This window comes from Cibotium barometz, chromosome 44 (assembly GCF_041138505.1).
Source record: "Cibotium barometz isolate CiBa-2024 chromosome 44, ASM4113850v1, whole genome shotgun sequence".
Lineage (NCBI taxonomy): Eukaryota > Viridiplantae > Streptophyta > Polypodiopsida > Cyatheales > Cibotiaceae > Cibotium > Cibotium barometz.
In genome coordinates, this window is record NC_141089.1 from 4,503,730 (window position 1) to 4,518,697 (window position 14,968).

Consider the following 14,968-nt stretch of genomic DNA (forward strand, 5'->3'; position numbering starts at 1 on the left):
TCTGTAACTCAATTGGGTATCTTAGAGGTGGGTTAGATTCCAGTGCATCCTCCTCTGCTTCCTCGAAAAATACTTGCGTAATTCCCAAGTTGGCTTCTCGTTGTCGCCTAGCACGCTGTTGACGTTCTTTGGCTTCAACTCTCGCTTGTATCTTTTTAAGCTCAGCTTGTTCTTTGGCTGCCTTCTTTTGATGGATTGCATGTAACTCCTCTTGGCTCAGGGGGTCATAGTATCTTTTGAATTTACTCCCATTAAGGAATCCAATGGTTTCAACTCCGTCGCGAGTCTCCACTCTGATGGTACCCTGCGGGGTGATTTCACATACTCTATATGGTCCCTTACCAGCATATTTGAGCTTCTTCTTTTCATTTCGCACTCCATACATCAGGACTTTATCCCCCACCTTGATGTCCTTGTCCTTTAGATGGCGATCAAACCATTTTTTCCTTCTATCCTTCTCCACAAGGGCATTGTATACAGCCAATTGTCTTTCTTCGTTTAGCCGCTCAAGGATATACAGACGCTCTGCTAAAGGATTACCATCCCATCCCTCTTGAGTAGCAACACGAAGACTAGGAATGACAAATTCCCACGGCATGACTGCTTCTTGGCCATATACCATTTTGAATGGTGTGCAATTAATAGCCACTTTGTACGCAGTACGATAGGCCCATAAAGCTGTCGTAAGCTTTAGATCCCAATCCGTGCGATGAGCTTCAACTATCTTTGTCAAAATAGAGATTAAAGTCTTGTTGGTACTCTCGGCTTGGCCATTCGCTTGCGGATAATAAGGAGTAGATTTATGATGGGATATCATGAAATTTGTTGTGAGCTCCTTAATCACTTCATTTATAAAATGCGTACCATTGTCGCTCACAAGTTCCAAAGGACAACCGAATCGTGTGATTATATTTTCAAAGAGGAACTTGGCTGTTGTCCTCGCATCTGCCTTACGTGTCGCTTTCGCTTTAGCCCATTTGGTCATATAGTCAGTGGCCACAATAATATAACGAGATTGTGTGTTTCGGGCCGCTGGGCTAATTGGACCTACAAAGTCTAAACCCCACTTTTCAAATGGTTGGTTTACTTTGATTGGATGTAGGGGCATTTGATCTTTCCTCTGGGGTTTCTTATATCGTTGGCATTCATCGCAACCCTTCACAAAGAGTGATGCATCTTGGAACATAGTGGGCCACCAATACCCTGATTGTAAGATCTTTCGCGTAGTTAAGTCTCCTGAGAAGTGACCACCGGCTACGCCCATATGTGCCTCTTGCAAAATGTATAGATACTCATCCTCTCGGGCACAACGCCTAAGAACGTCATCCTTTCCTCTTTTATAAAGAGTCCCAGCTATCAGGCAATAGGGTTCGCATTCTTTGATTAGCTTTCGAGCTAGATCTTTACGAAGCTCCTTGGGTGGGAAGCCATTAACCAAAAAGTTAACAATCTTCTCACTCCATTCAGGCATTGTCTCCACCATGAACAGGGAAGTGTCAGGTAAGTCATCATCAACCCCCGTAGGAGCCTCACCATTAGGTATGCGAGACAAATGATCAGCCATAACATGTTTTTTGCTAGGTCTCACAACAACAGTGAAATCAAACTCAAGAAGAATCAATAGCCATCGTGTGATTCTTCCTGTGGAGCATGGTTTGTTTACCAGATACAACAATGCTTGATGATCCACATAGAAAACAAACTTGGTGGCAAGGAGGTAATAACGAAATTTCCTTACTGCATATATCATTGCCAACCCTTCTCGCTCCGTAGTGGTGTAGTTCATCTCAGCATCGTTCAACTGGCGACTGGCAAAGTTAATGGGGTAGTCTAGCTTGTGTTCTCCAGGTTGAGTTAACACACACCCAATAGCAAAGTTTGATGCATCAATATGCACATGGAAGAGTAAATCCCAGTTAGGCATTCTCAAGATTGGAGCACTCGCCAAGGCCTTCTTTAATAGCTCATAGGCACGATCACATTCTTCGGTCCAAATAAACTCGATGAGAAGCTTATACAATGGTCGAGCTATCTCGGCGAAGAAGAGAATAAACCTTCGATAATAACCAACGTGGCCCATAAAGCGTTGGACTCCCTTGTAGTTGGTGGGTGGGGGTAATTCCAGAATGACCTTGATTTTACTCTCGTCAGTGGAAATCCCATTTTTGGACACTATATGTCCTAAGATAACTTCGTGTTTAACCCAAAATTGGCATTTGAAAGGATTCAAGGAGATGCGATATAATCTACACCTTTCAAATATCTTTCGTAAACACATCAAGTGCTCGTCCCAAGAGGAATGAACACAAAGATCATCTAAGAAAGCTTCACAGAAGTCCCTTAGATATTCCTTAAAGGCCGTGTTTATTAATCGTTGGAATGTTGCAGGTGCATTGGTCAAGCCAAAAGCCATGACGCGAAAGGCAAACACTCCAAACTCCGTGATAAATGCTGTTTTAGCTTGGTCCTCGACTGCAATTGTGATCTGATTGTAACCCGAGTACCCATCTAAAAAGCTATATGCCTCCTTGCCTGCCACTCTTTCAAGCACATGTTCAGAATATGGCAAGGGGTAATGATCCCTTCTGGTGGCTGCATTAACCTTTTTGAGATCAACGCACACTCTGAGTTTCCCATTCTTCTTTGGCACGATGACTATCGGAGAAACCCATTCTGAGTGCTCAATAGGATATATGAATCCACATTTTACCAGCTTTTCAATTTCCTCTTGTACAATCTTTGCGTACTTAGGATTCATTGGGTAGGGACGTTGTTGGACTGGTTTAGCAGTGCTAATCATTGGAATCGTGTGTTGCACCACCGAGGGTGGAACACCCTTCATATCATCATATGTCCAAGCAAATATGTCCTTGAATTCTTTAAGAAGCTTCGTAAGTGCAGCTTCTTCCGCCTTGGTGAGGTCTTGAGCAATAAAAACTGGTTTAGACTCCTCACCCGGATCTGCTAAGTCTATCTCCTTAACTACCGCAGGGCCATCGTAGACACCGCTACTCCCATTGGTAGGCGTTCGTTGGGCTTTTGTGTAGACTACTTTACGTTCCCCTGTGGTGAATGATTTGAAATGCTCGGGAGCGGGGTGTAAGTCTACTGGTTCTTGTTGTGCCCGATTTTTTTCTTTCAATTCCGCTTCCTTTTGTTGTTGAGCCAACTCTTGGTTTTGCCGCCTTCTTGCAGTACGACTTAGTTTTGGCTTCCCTTCGATTTCTAATTGGGCGACGTCATGAGGTTGCGGAATACACCACATGACACTTTGGAGGTATTGTCCCCAATTATCCGCTATCTTCCGATGAGCATCAATGGCTCCTACATAACTAAGCCATTCTGCAGTGGATCTCTCCTTGTTTATTGCAGTGCGTACATTAGCTCGATAGCGTTGGCGCTTATGTTTCGTTTTCTTCTTACCAAGTTTTTGATTTTTGTTTCTATCAGATTCGGACTCACTTGGTCGATCTTCACTTTCGGATGAACTGCAGGAGGCCACTGTCCTAGGCGTTGAGCACCTTGCTTCCACATTTGGGTGAATATTTGATTCATTTTTTCCATCAGGCTCAGGGTCAGTTTCTTCTTGAGATTCATACTCAGAATTGCATTGGTCAGAGTCTTCGCTACTTTCAGTGTCAATGGAGTTTGCCACGTTCTCGCCATCAGGAGTCAAGTGCATAACACCTATCATGTTTATTGGCACTAACGGTGGCATATCTTGCCCCTCAGGTGTTACCCAACTTGTGCCTCTATTTCCCCATGTGTCTATGGCTGCCGCTAGGTGTACCCAATCCACGTTATCCGACTCAGTCATACCCGGTAGAACATCCATATAAGGAGAATCTTTTCCATCATCAGTCTCTTTTTTGCATGTATAGCAATACCTTAATGGGGCAGAGTGAACAGTGGTATCCGATCGATTATCAATGATAACCTTGCTTCCTAAGGGATGCGCACGACCATTCTCAAGATCAACTCGAATGACAGAGTCCTGGAATTGTAGATAGACATGGTTTTTCGACCAGTCATGCACCATTTGTGCTTCCCTCATGAAAGGACGTCCTAAGATCATTTGATATGACATAGGATGCTTGGAGAAATCCATTACAATGAAGGTATGTCGTACCTTGTATCCCAGAACCTTGATCTTAAGGTCCCTTAACATTCCAATAGGTTTAGCAATAGTTCCATTTGCCATCTTAACCACTATGTTTGTGACTTCGAGGTGAGGTCTCCCCATGGATTCCCAACAGTTTTTAGTCACAATGCTCACTCCAGCACCACCATCAAGGATTCCCTTTAGAGTTAATCCCTTGGTAGTAATGGGGAGGGTGGCATTAGATTCGTCACCTTCAAAGTACTGTCCCAACTTGTTCACAGGTATTTCCACGACCGAATCTTCATCAAAGTTGGGTTGTAGATCCCAATGCTCCCCTTCATCTTGAAGCGTATCGGGTCTATCCATATTTGCAAATTGTGGTAGCCCCGCCTTTAGTTCTCCATTGAGAAATGCCCGAAGAGCTAAGAATAGCTCAGGATCTCCGTATAATTTGGATATGATCGTGGTCCTGATCTCAGAGGACATGAAATCCATTAGCTTAGACACATTCAACGGTACTTTTCGAGACATCGCCCCTTGACTAGGGACTGGTGAAGATGGAATCACTTCCTCTTCGATGGGGTCAAGCATTCCCTCACTAAACATTCTTTCAAGCAAAAAGGGTGTTTGCCCACTTCTTGATGTTCTATCCTCACTTTCTTCTCGAATGATACTCGGTATAGCTAACGGTTTATGGTTCCTGTGAGGCTGAACTTGCGTAGGAAACACTGTGTCTGGAATTTTGATTTTTCTCGAGTTTGGCTCCAGTTCTCTTTGTATTTCTTCCACCAAACCCCTTAAGTGTTGCACTTGTTCAATCTCCTCAACTGGGTTTGGGTAAGTTCCAATCTTTTTCTTAAGGGTTTTTGGACCACGTGGCTTGTCTTGGGGAGTCTCAGTCAGTTTGGGTGGTCGAGAGGGCATTAACTGACTTGGTTGTGGGGCTGAGGAAGTTTCCTTCTGTTTCCCCTTATTTATGTACTCTCTTGATTCTCCTTCATTGAGCTCCCGAGTGGGTTCCTCCCTTAAGGTAGTGGCTTTGGTCCCCATGGTTTCTATTGAATCAGAATCATCTTCAGGATCATTCATATACACGGGGTCGTCTCCTGTCCCTATGTTGGTCTTTGAACTGGGCTTGGAGCTCGTGGCATTAAGCGATCTCTTTCGTCGTGTTTTCTTTTTCTTTGCCTGAGCGATTGATGCAGTATCCCTCTCTTCAAGAATGTAGTTTTGATTTTGAAGCATTGACCGTGTAACTAAATTCGCGGGTACAACAGGTGTGGTTCCTCGTGCTTGGTTGGTGACCTTAACCAAATTCAATGGCGTAATCTTGGGTGCATTAGGATTATGTGGACATTGAGCGATCAAATGATCTATGCCACAATGATTACATGTAAGTACCGGCATTCCCGATGTGCTCCCTTGATTTGGTTGCATTTGAGTAGCGATCTTCTGTAGCCTATTAGGGCACTCTGCTACACGATGCGGTCCACCACACTCGTAACATTGAAGAGGTGGTCTCCTCGCCATGGTATTAAGGTTTTGCCCTCTTGTGGCAAGAGCAGCCGCTTGATATACAGGCTTGACTTGCCCGAAATGATCCTCCATGTAGTACTGGGGAATCATTTCAAACGTATCGATCCCATATGGAGTAGTGGGGTCTATCTCCTCTTCATAATCCCCACATGCACTATGTGACTCACAACCCATCTGGTTTATTGGGGTAATCCTTGGATGTGGAGGTTGTGGTCCTAGCACTGGCGGTGGTAACGGCACAGACTGGACTACATTCGGATTCCTTGGAACTATGTGCTGTGTCGGTTGCTCGATAGGTTGTGCAGGCATTAGCGCGGGTACTTGAGGTGTGTTTGACCAAGCTAGTGGTGCCTGGTTTGCCAACATTCGCTTAAGTGTTAGGCAATCTTTAGATTGATGGCCATACTTACCACATGCATTGCAATTCCCATTGAATTTGGCTCTAAATGTGGGACATTCACTCGTGCTATGTGGTCCTAAGCACACCGAACACCATTGTTGCTCTCTTCTTGGGTACATATGGCTATTCTGAGGAGCTCGATTACCCCTGAAGTATTCTTGGAGAGCCTTAGTAAGGTCGGTCACAGACATTTCAGATATCTTGGGCTCCTTGGCAATAGGTTTTACTGTCATTGGCTCGTGCCCAGATACTTGTGAACTAACGGATTTTGTTTCTGAAGATACCTTTTTACCTGCAATCATCAAGTTGTCTTCTAACTAGATTGCATTGGCAGTGACTGCTTCCCACGTTGTAAGACCTCTAATGACTAGGCCATTGTAGATGTCCTTGTGGCGCAATCCTCGAATGAATCTATCAAGGAGTTGGTTGTTATTGAAGCGTTCATCAGGAGTGCAGCGAGAATTTAGATGCTTCAATCGACTTATAAAGTCTCTCACTGACTCCCCTTCCTCGCGTTTAGCTTTTTGGAGTTGAGATGCTACTCCCCAAAGCACACCCTCACGTATGTATTCTTTCAAGAACAATCTCTTGAGAATGGGGTAGTGAGTGCGCTCTTCAACCCTTAAGGTTCGATACCAATCTCCGGCCTTCCCACTCAAGGTTAAGCCTAAGGCTTTACACTTATGCAGCTCATTGTGTTCTTCCAAGGAATCACACACGTGCTCAAAGACTTCAATGTGCTTCCTAACATCCTCGTTACCACTGAAGTTTTGAGTGAGCTTAGCCACTTGTATTGCCTTGCTTCTAGGTTCTCTCTCAGGCATACCCCGCATGTTTTCCGCAATAGATCGTCCGATCATCTGAGCAAACGCTGCGAGATCACCTAGGTGAGCAGGCATAGTTGGTGGAGGCACTTCTGGGATAGCCTGGCTGATAGGAGTTGGCGTTGGTCTGAGTAGGTTGGCAAATGACGTAGGATATGATATGTGGCTAGGCCTAGCTCCTCTTGGATAAGGGTGGTGATAAGGCGGTCGTGGAGCATACGCCATTGGCATACTAAGAGGCATAGGAGCTACTTGAGCATGAGTAGCAATAGGTACATAAGGCCGATAGGCACTGCCACGCACTGTTGTAGGTACTGTTCCACTAGGTAGCGGTGTCGTACTAACTACGGTGGTAACAGGTGTGCTTTCTGTCATGCTCATCATTGGGGTAGGCATTGCGGATTCCCTAATGGAAAGTTGAGCCAAGGTTGGAAAGCTAAAGTTACTACTCGTGGGCTCAACCTGCATTGAGACTCCAGGCGAAACAACATATGAAGGGTCTATGGGACTCACCGAGGGAGTCTCCAATTGTGATAGGGTTGGTTGTTTGGCCTTGCCCGTATCCAAAAACCTCATAGGGCCAGTGGAAACTAGGTCCACTCCCCTATTTTGCCTCTCAATTTGGATAATTCTATGAATCACCTCACATATCATGTGTTGTTGCTCCTCTAGATTAGTGGTGCTAGATGTAGATCGTAGGACTTCTAACCAACCTACATGGTATGTGTAACCTGTGTATAGGTCAGTTAGAGTCTCTGTGTGTAGATCATATTCCCAATTTTCATTGAGAAATATCCCATCTAGACTTGGTGTGCCAAATGGTTCTCTTGAAGTGGACGCAATGTCACTTCTTATGGATTGGCTTCTAGGGACCTCTACTTTAGGAAGAGCATCGGAATGTGGTAGCTCAGTAGGGCCCTCATTAAACGAAGTGGGTAGAATATCCACATGGACACTTTTTGGGAGGGTAGGGTCTACATAAGAGGTGAATGGCGAATCCACTACCCCTCCTTCTTCATTTACTTCGCTTGTCGCATGCTCAGAGCGTGTAGCTCTACTAAAGGTCTCTATTAGACGACTAAACATGCTAGATCCGGGTTGTGGGGCCCACACTGGCATGTTTTGGCTTGTCTCCTCACGGTTCTTAGTAGGGTGTCCTTCCATGGCTTCTGAGTCAGAGGACGAGTCACTATCCACTATTCGTGGATCTTGGGTTGCACTCCCTTGGGTTCCAGCTGAAGGCCAAGATGCCAACGTGGAGGGATGGTGTGAGCCTGCGTAAACTGAGACACTTTCTAGTGGTTCAGGCTCTAGCACCCGACCAGAACGTAGATGCATGTGACGTGGGTACCCTACGTGCGTTGTAACTACCCTTGAAACTCACACAAGTGGTTTCTTAGGTGTTTCGCACCCCGTTTTTACTTGTTTTTGTGTTGTTTTTAACCCGTTTTTGACCCCCTTACTTACGGTCAAGCTTGGACTAGGACGTGTGATAGCTCGAAACGAGCGTATCGTTCAAAGGATCCTAGTGTGCTTTACAGCACCGTGTTCGCCTAACTAGAGCTCCTGTAGTCCTCAAAACAGTCCGTTTCCCTTGGGGGGAAGGGGCAAAAGCCTATTTGCTTGTGGAGGAAAGGGTGAGGGCTTTATCCCACATGCTCACTTTACTCCTTGGGGAGTGGGCTACATATAGGGCACGACTTCCCATAAGCTCTCACTTGAGAGAAAGCTATGGAGGCTCACTCTCCTATATATATATATCAAAAGACCGAGACCGAGACCGAGACCGTGGCCGTGGGTCAATTGGGGTTCTTTCTTTTCAAATTTTTTTTCTCTGATTAGAAAATCTTTCCTCTCCACACGTTTGGTTCTTTCTTTGAAAATAAAATTTAATTTTTTTATTTTTTTTATTTTTTTTATTTTTTATTTTCTGTTTTTTTTTGTGAGATAAGTTTTCTACGGTTTCCTTAGGGTTCAGCCTTGGCCGAGGCGCAGTTCGTACACACGGCACAGATCTGGGGATTCAGAAATCCCTCTCACACGCAGAAACCAGATAACAGAATGCACGCCCATACGCGGAGCGAAAATATAACAAAAGAAACAGAAATGCAACAGACAAATTGCAGAAACAGATTGCAAAACACAGAAACACCTTAACAACAAACACACAGTCGCTTTCCTACAGTGTAGATTAAACTTCACGCAGTAGCCGAGCTGCAAACTGGAGCTTGGTGCAGGGCAACTCCCCGGCAGCGGCGCCAAAAATGTGCGCTTTTGCCGCACAGGTCGTAGCTGGGGACTTGCCAGACACCGTATGCGAGCCACGAATGGCTACAAGCATACAACCAGGGAAGGAAGCTCAAATAGAATGCCAAAGGGTGTGTCACTCACCGCTCAACCGCCACCTTGAAGGATTCCTGCGTCGCAGTCGTGAAGGAGGAGCCGCCGCCGCCGCTCTACCGCCTCGCCGCCACCGCCGCCGTGCCGCTACACAGTGCGCTCGATCGCTCTCTCACTCTCTCTCTCTCTCTCTCTCACACGCACGCAGGAGAAGGAAACCAAGGAGATAAGGCAAGAGCACTCTTGTATTCACAACACATGAGAATGAGGAGTTTAGGGTTACATTTGACTCTTATAGGTGACTTGGCCGTTCACACTTGGGCACCCATACATGGCCGGCCAACCCTAACCCTTATCCTACTGATATCCAACCAAGGTGCGCCTCTCATCGGCGATCACCCAATCCCTTTATCCTTAATATATGGTGCCGACAAGCCCGGCCCATGACTCAGAATATTTAAATTAATAACGTAAAATATAGTACGTCCGCCATGGGTTAACACTCTTCAAACACTATGGCCAAATGCTCCTTATGCTGCTCTTCATCTTTAGAGAACACAATGATGTCATCAAAGAAAGTACCTGTGAACTTTTTGTGTGCTCTGAAGATACGATCCATCATATGATTAAATGTGGCAGGAGCATTGGTAAGTCCAAACGGGATCACCAAGAACTCATAAAGCCCAAACTGCGTACAAAAAGCAATTTCGTGAATATCTCGAGGGGCCACCCATATCTGATGATATCCACTCTTAAGATCGATGCGGCTAAAACATGCTACACCCTCCAACCTATCCAAAATATCATCGATACGTGGTATCGAATACCTGTTCTTTATCGTCACCTTGTTAAGAGCACGATAATCCACACATCCTGTACGTCCCGTCTTTCTTTTGCACCAGCAACACAGGTGAGCAATAAGGAGATGAACTAGGGCATATCAACCCTTTCTCAAGCAAGTCATTAACCTGCACCATAATCTCTTCTTACTGACTTGCACTTACCCTGTAAAGAGGTCTATTTAGGGGCGTACTCCCAGGTATCACATCAATACGATGATCCTCGGGACGCTCAGGTGGCAACTCTCCTGGTAATGCATCCCTGAAATAATCACCATAACCACACAAAAAGTCTATGCGCTCTCGGGTTAGATGATCTACATTTACATTCTCATGTTCAGATTGTTCTCGTATAAGAACCAAGTAAGAACAAGCTGACTTCTTCATTATTTTGGAAACCTGAACATGACTTACAATAGGTATGGTACTACATGGAGTACCAGCTTCTATAACAAGCTCTCTACCTCTATGAACAAAGCCGATTTTCTTGGACTTATAGTCCTTCTTGGGCTCCATACGAGCATGCCAAGGCATCCCTAACAAAACATCACATCCTGTGAGAGGAGCAACCAAGAAACTCTCATGATCAAGATATCCCTGTATATGAATTCTCAGAGCTTGTCGATGATCAGCGTTACATCAACTCCTTTACCCTCAAAGGCGGCATCTGCATTCATTTGAGTCCCAAAATCTAATACATCCAAGCCTATGGTGGCAGCAGCCATCTGTATCGAAATGAAATTATATGTGGATGCATCATCAAACAAAAAGAGTGCAGGAGGCTGATCCCTCAACTGTCCCCATGCTTTACATATTGTTCTATGATCCAGGGGGGTTGCCCCGTGTTATCCTGCACATCAGGCACAACATTCACATGAGGCTTTTCTGCATTAGAATCTGCATTCTTGGGGTTCTGCGGGCATTTAGGATATATGTGATCCTTACTACCACAACCAAAACATTTCCCATCACATACATAATCAATCCTCTACTGTTTTGACAGCCCAAAATCATTGGGTTTACCCCCCGGCTTCTTAGACGAGTTTCCCGTTGTATCTGAGGCATCTTTTTGCTCACTTTTAGAGGGTTGCCCACCCTTTTTCTGATCATAACCAGCCCGTCTCTTGCCCTTAAATGAGTCTGAATTCAACTTGTTTTTAACCCAATTCATATGCAAATTTTTAGCTATGAGTGCCGAGTTTATCAACTGCTGAAGAGTCTGATTTGGGTACACCTGTAAGCTCTGTTGAATGATGGGGTGTAAACCTGATTCAAACTTCTGTTTCTTCTCCCCAGTAGAAAGAGACATAAAGGAAGTAACTTTCAACAGTACCTTCCAATACTTAGCTATATATGGCTGCACTATCTCCCCTTCATCCTGCTTCAACCAATCCCACTCTTTGCGTACATTCTTGGCAAAGTTTGGAGGCAAGAATTGAGCATAAAACTGAATTTTATAGTCATCCTATGTGCGGGCAGCATTGCATCCAAAAGCTTGGCCATCCACCAATCACTAGCTCTCTCTTTGAGATGCATTAGACTTCTCAGAGAAATCTTCATTGCAAAAAGCAATTTCAAATTGTCTCACAAAAAGAAGCGCCTTCGTAGTATCCATCTTGCCATAGAAATTCTCAAACTTCACATCTTTGTCTCCTGACTTGAACTCTCGGCTTTTCTTTTTAGAACGAGACTTGTCTCTAGCCCCATGTCTAGGCTTAGGAGACTCACGCATGGGTCTCTTCCCACGTACTCGAGACACGCTCTTGGAGTGGTGAGATTCTTCACTTGAAGAACGCTCTCGACATGAAGATGCATAACAGTGATGAGGATCTACATCTCCTGATGTACTGGCATCTGCATGTGCTTCCACGCGGGGAGTCCTTTTTGTACCTACATCACCCAATACATACTTTTGGCCTTTCAAATAAGATATGGCCAGCTCTCTAGGATCTTCATATACCATCTCTGTTGCTATGGGCCTCAAAGGCTGCATCGTCACCTGAACCCTTCTTTTTCTTTTCATTTAAAACCTTTTGCACATCAGGGTCATTCTTGAGAGATTCAGTTGTCTCCTCACGATAGTGTCTAACTTGACACTTGAGAGCCTCTAGCTCTGAAAGTACATTGGCCTGGTCAGAATATGCGCATTTAGCAGACCGTTGTGCATCTAAATGCTCACCAGACCTTGCTTGCATGCTCATGTTTCACAATCTGTATGCTCAGCAAAAAGCTTTCCGTATGCCCAAAAATCGTCTTTCTCAAGCAAAGAAAGAAACCAATCCTCTGATACCACTGTCACACACAGGCACGTGTATACGAAACCAATTCACTACCAAAACAGCATACATACATCAACCATTCCTGGCATATACATGATCACCATCATCTTGTGAAACATTACATGAGCATATACATCCTGCAAACATAAACCAACTTGCACATGACACAACACTAGGGGCTGAAGTTGGGCCATCCCCCCCTCTGAGGTATCTTTATTACCAACAAAAGTATTTATATGTACAAGGTGTGGGTGCCCGGAGAGTACACACTCATCCAGCCGACACCAGATTTATCCAACTCTGGAAACATAGGTAAACACATTACCTGCAACTCCTCGGTCACCAACCAAGGTCAAGCGGTCACCAACCACTCTTGTTGCAACACCCTCGGTCACCAACCAAGGTTGAGCGATCACCAACTGCTCTTGTAGAACACTCTTGGTCACCAACCAGGGTGGTAGAGTGATCACCAACCACTCCTGTACTTTGATAGAGCAGTCACCAACCCTCTAACAAAGTGCTGTCCCAAACCTTAAAAACAGTAACCAGCCATGGTTTTGGCTCACTGGCCACCCACAAGTTCCACCAGATCACATCCCCAGGCCTGGTACTTGTCTAGGGACATGTTTGCTCAAGTTTCGTCGTGAGAAACCTCCTGCAAACTTGTAAAAACAACCAATAATGGCCCTTATAACAATCGGCCAGCTCCTGTAGAGGTTTTGCTCACTCTGTCCAAGCCCTATTCTCAGCAAAGAAGCCCAAAAACAGTCTCAACAGCCATGCACAAGCTCCTGGAGCCAAATCTATCAGCCTGCAGCCCCTGTAGATGAAGTCAACCTGCCCTGGAGAGAGAAAAATAGCAACCACCAGCCAGCCCCCCTGGGAACCTTGTACTTCGCATGTATTCCACCTGTAGCTCATGCATATGAGTAAACTTGCTATTTTTCCTGTCCACACACCTCCTAATAGCCCACGATTTCCAGTTGAGTGCTCTACAAGTCAGGGCTTGCCCACTTTGGCCCTCCCACACCCAGAATAGCAACTCATGGAGCTTTTTGGGAGTGCTCGAGTGCCCATCTCTCATACTTGGCCTTGGTTCATTAAAAAATAGTCCACCTGATGTGAACTCACTTATAAAATTATAAGTGTGTCCGCCCACACTTTAAGTGAATGTGAACCCTACACCCAATAAAACCTTAGTAACATGAAATAATGAATAAATTGGGTTAAGTGTGCACACTTACCACCTGCAAAACACATAAGGAAACCATATGAGTCCCAAACAGGTGTGCACACACGTATCCACGGGTTGTCCAGGCGTCCTCGATGCCCATGGACATTCATAGGCAAAATACCAAGCAATGTCCAGGCATCAAAAACAAGTCATCCATGCATGTGCAACTCACATACATATGCTGGCGCACAAACATAGTGGATGAAATCTCCCAACTTACATCTTGTACATCCAACTAGCCCGTTCACAGGCACCGTCCACACAGGATTAAAAAGTACTCACTAGGGTAACCACCCTTCCATGAGTCCAGAGTCACTCACCAGGGTAACCACCCTTCCATGAGTCCAGAGTCACTCACCAGGGTTACCACCCTTCCATGAGTTTATAAATCATATCAAGAACTCACACCAGGATACCAATCCCTCCATGGAGCTGAAAGATCCATGCCCCCTCCGGGCAACGGATTCGGGGGTGCTAGCAGGCAGCGGAAGTAGCACTCCTTGCGCGGTGCAGGGTCCTCTCACTCGGGGCCTCGCCCACGGATATCTGGACAGGAGACTAATCCCTCGGTTCTTCCAAAACCGAACCCGAAAAAACTTCCCTTGCTCGGAAAGCACGGGCAATTCCTCCAGGATGTTTTTACTCTAACGTAGTCAAGGTCATTACTGACCAAACTGATCCGACCGAACCTAAAGTCACTTGGTCAGATCAAGGAAGAAACTTACACTTGGATCATAGAGATCAACGCTTTTTTCCCCATCAAGAGGCATAACCGTTGATTCCTTTTTCCATCGAACAATTACTATCCGGGATTTACTTCATCTAGCGTACTACAACAGAAATTGAGTCTCATTTTACGGATCCATCAGTCCAGCCTAACCCCATCCAGCCCCATGGGTTAGCCAACCGCCCAACCACTGTAGTGATGGGATCTTATTAAGAATTTGGTTAGGTTTTGTCCCGGGTACCAGGGAAAAGAGTTCCCAAGCCCCCTAGCCGGATGTTCATGCAAACTTAAAGCTAGTCACACCACTTACACACCCAATATGAAATTGCTTTCTTCACAGATTCAGCTATCTTTAAAACAATCATTTAATGAAGCCATAGTATCACTGATCACAATCCTCCAAAATATCCGGTTGAATCTTAATTTCCAATCATTCCTTCATCGGAGTATCTATGGCATCATTGGCAACCGGAACGCTCACCTGTCCACTCAGGGGCCTTTTCGATAGTTCCTAGTTATAGTACCCGGCAATATAATCACTTATAAAAAATTCAAGATGGAATCTCCGTTGAAGATCAGCAAGATCAACCAACAGATTCATATAAAAGAGCCATGGACTCATCCGTTGAGGACCAGCAAGGTCAATCAACCAGATCCATGCCCGGTTTCAGAAAACAACTCTTACTC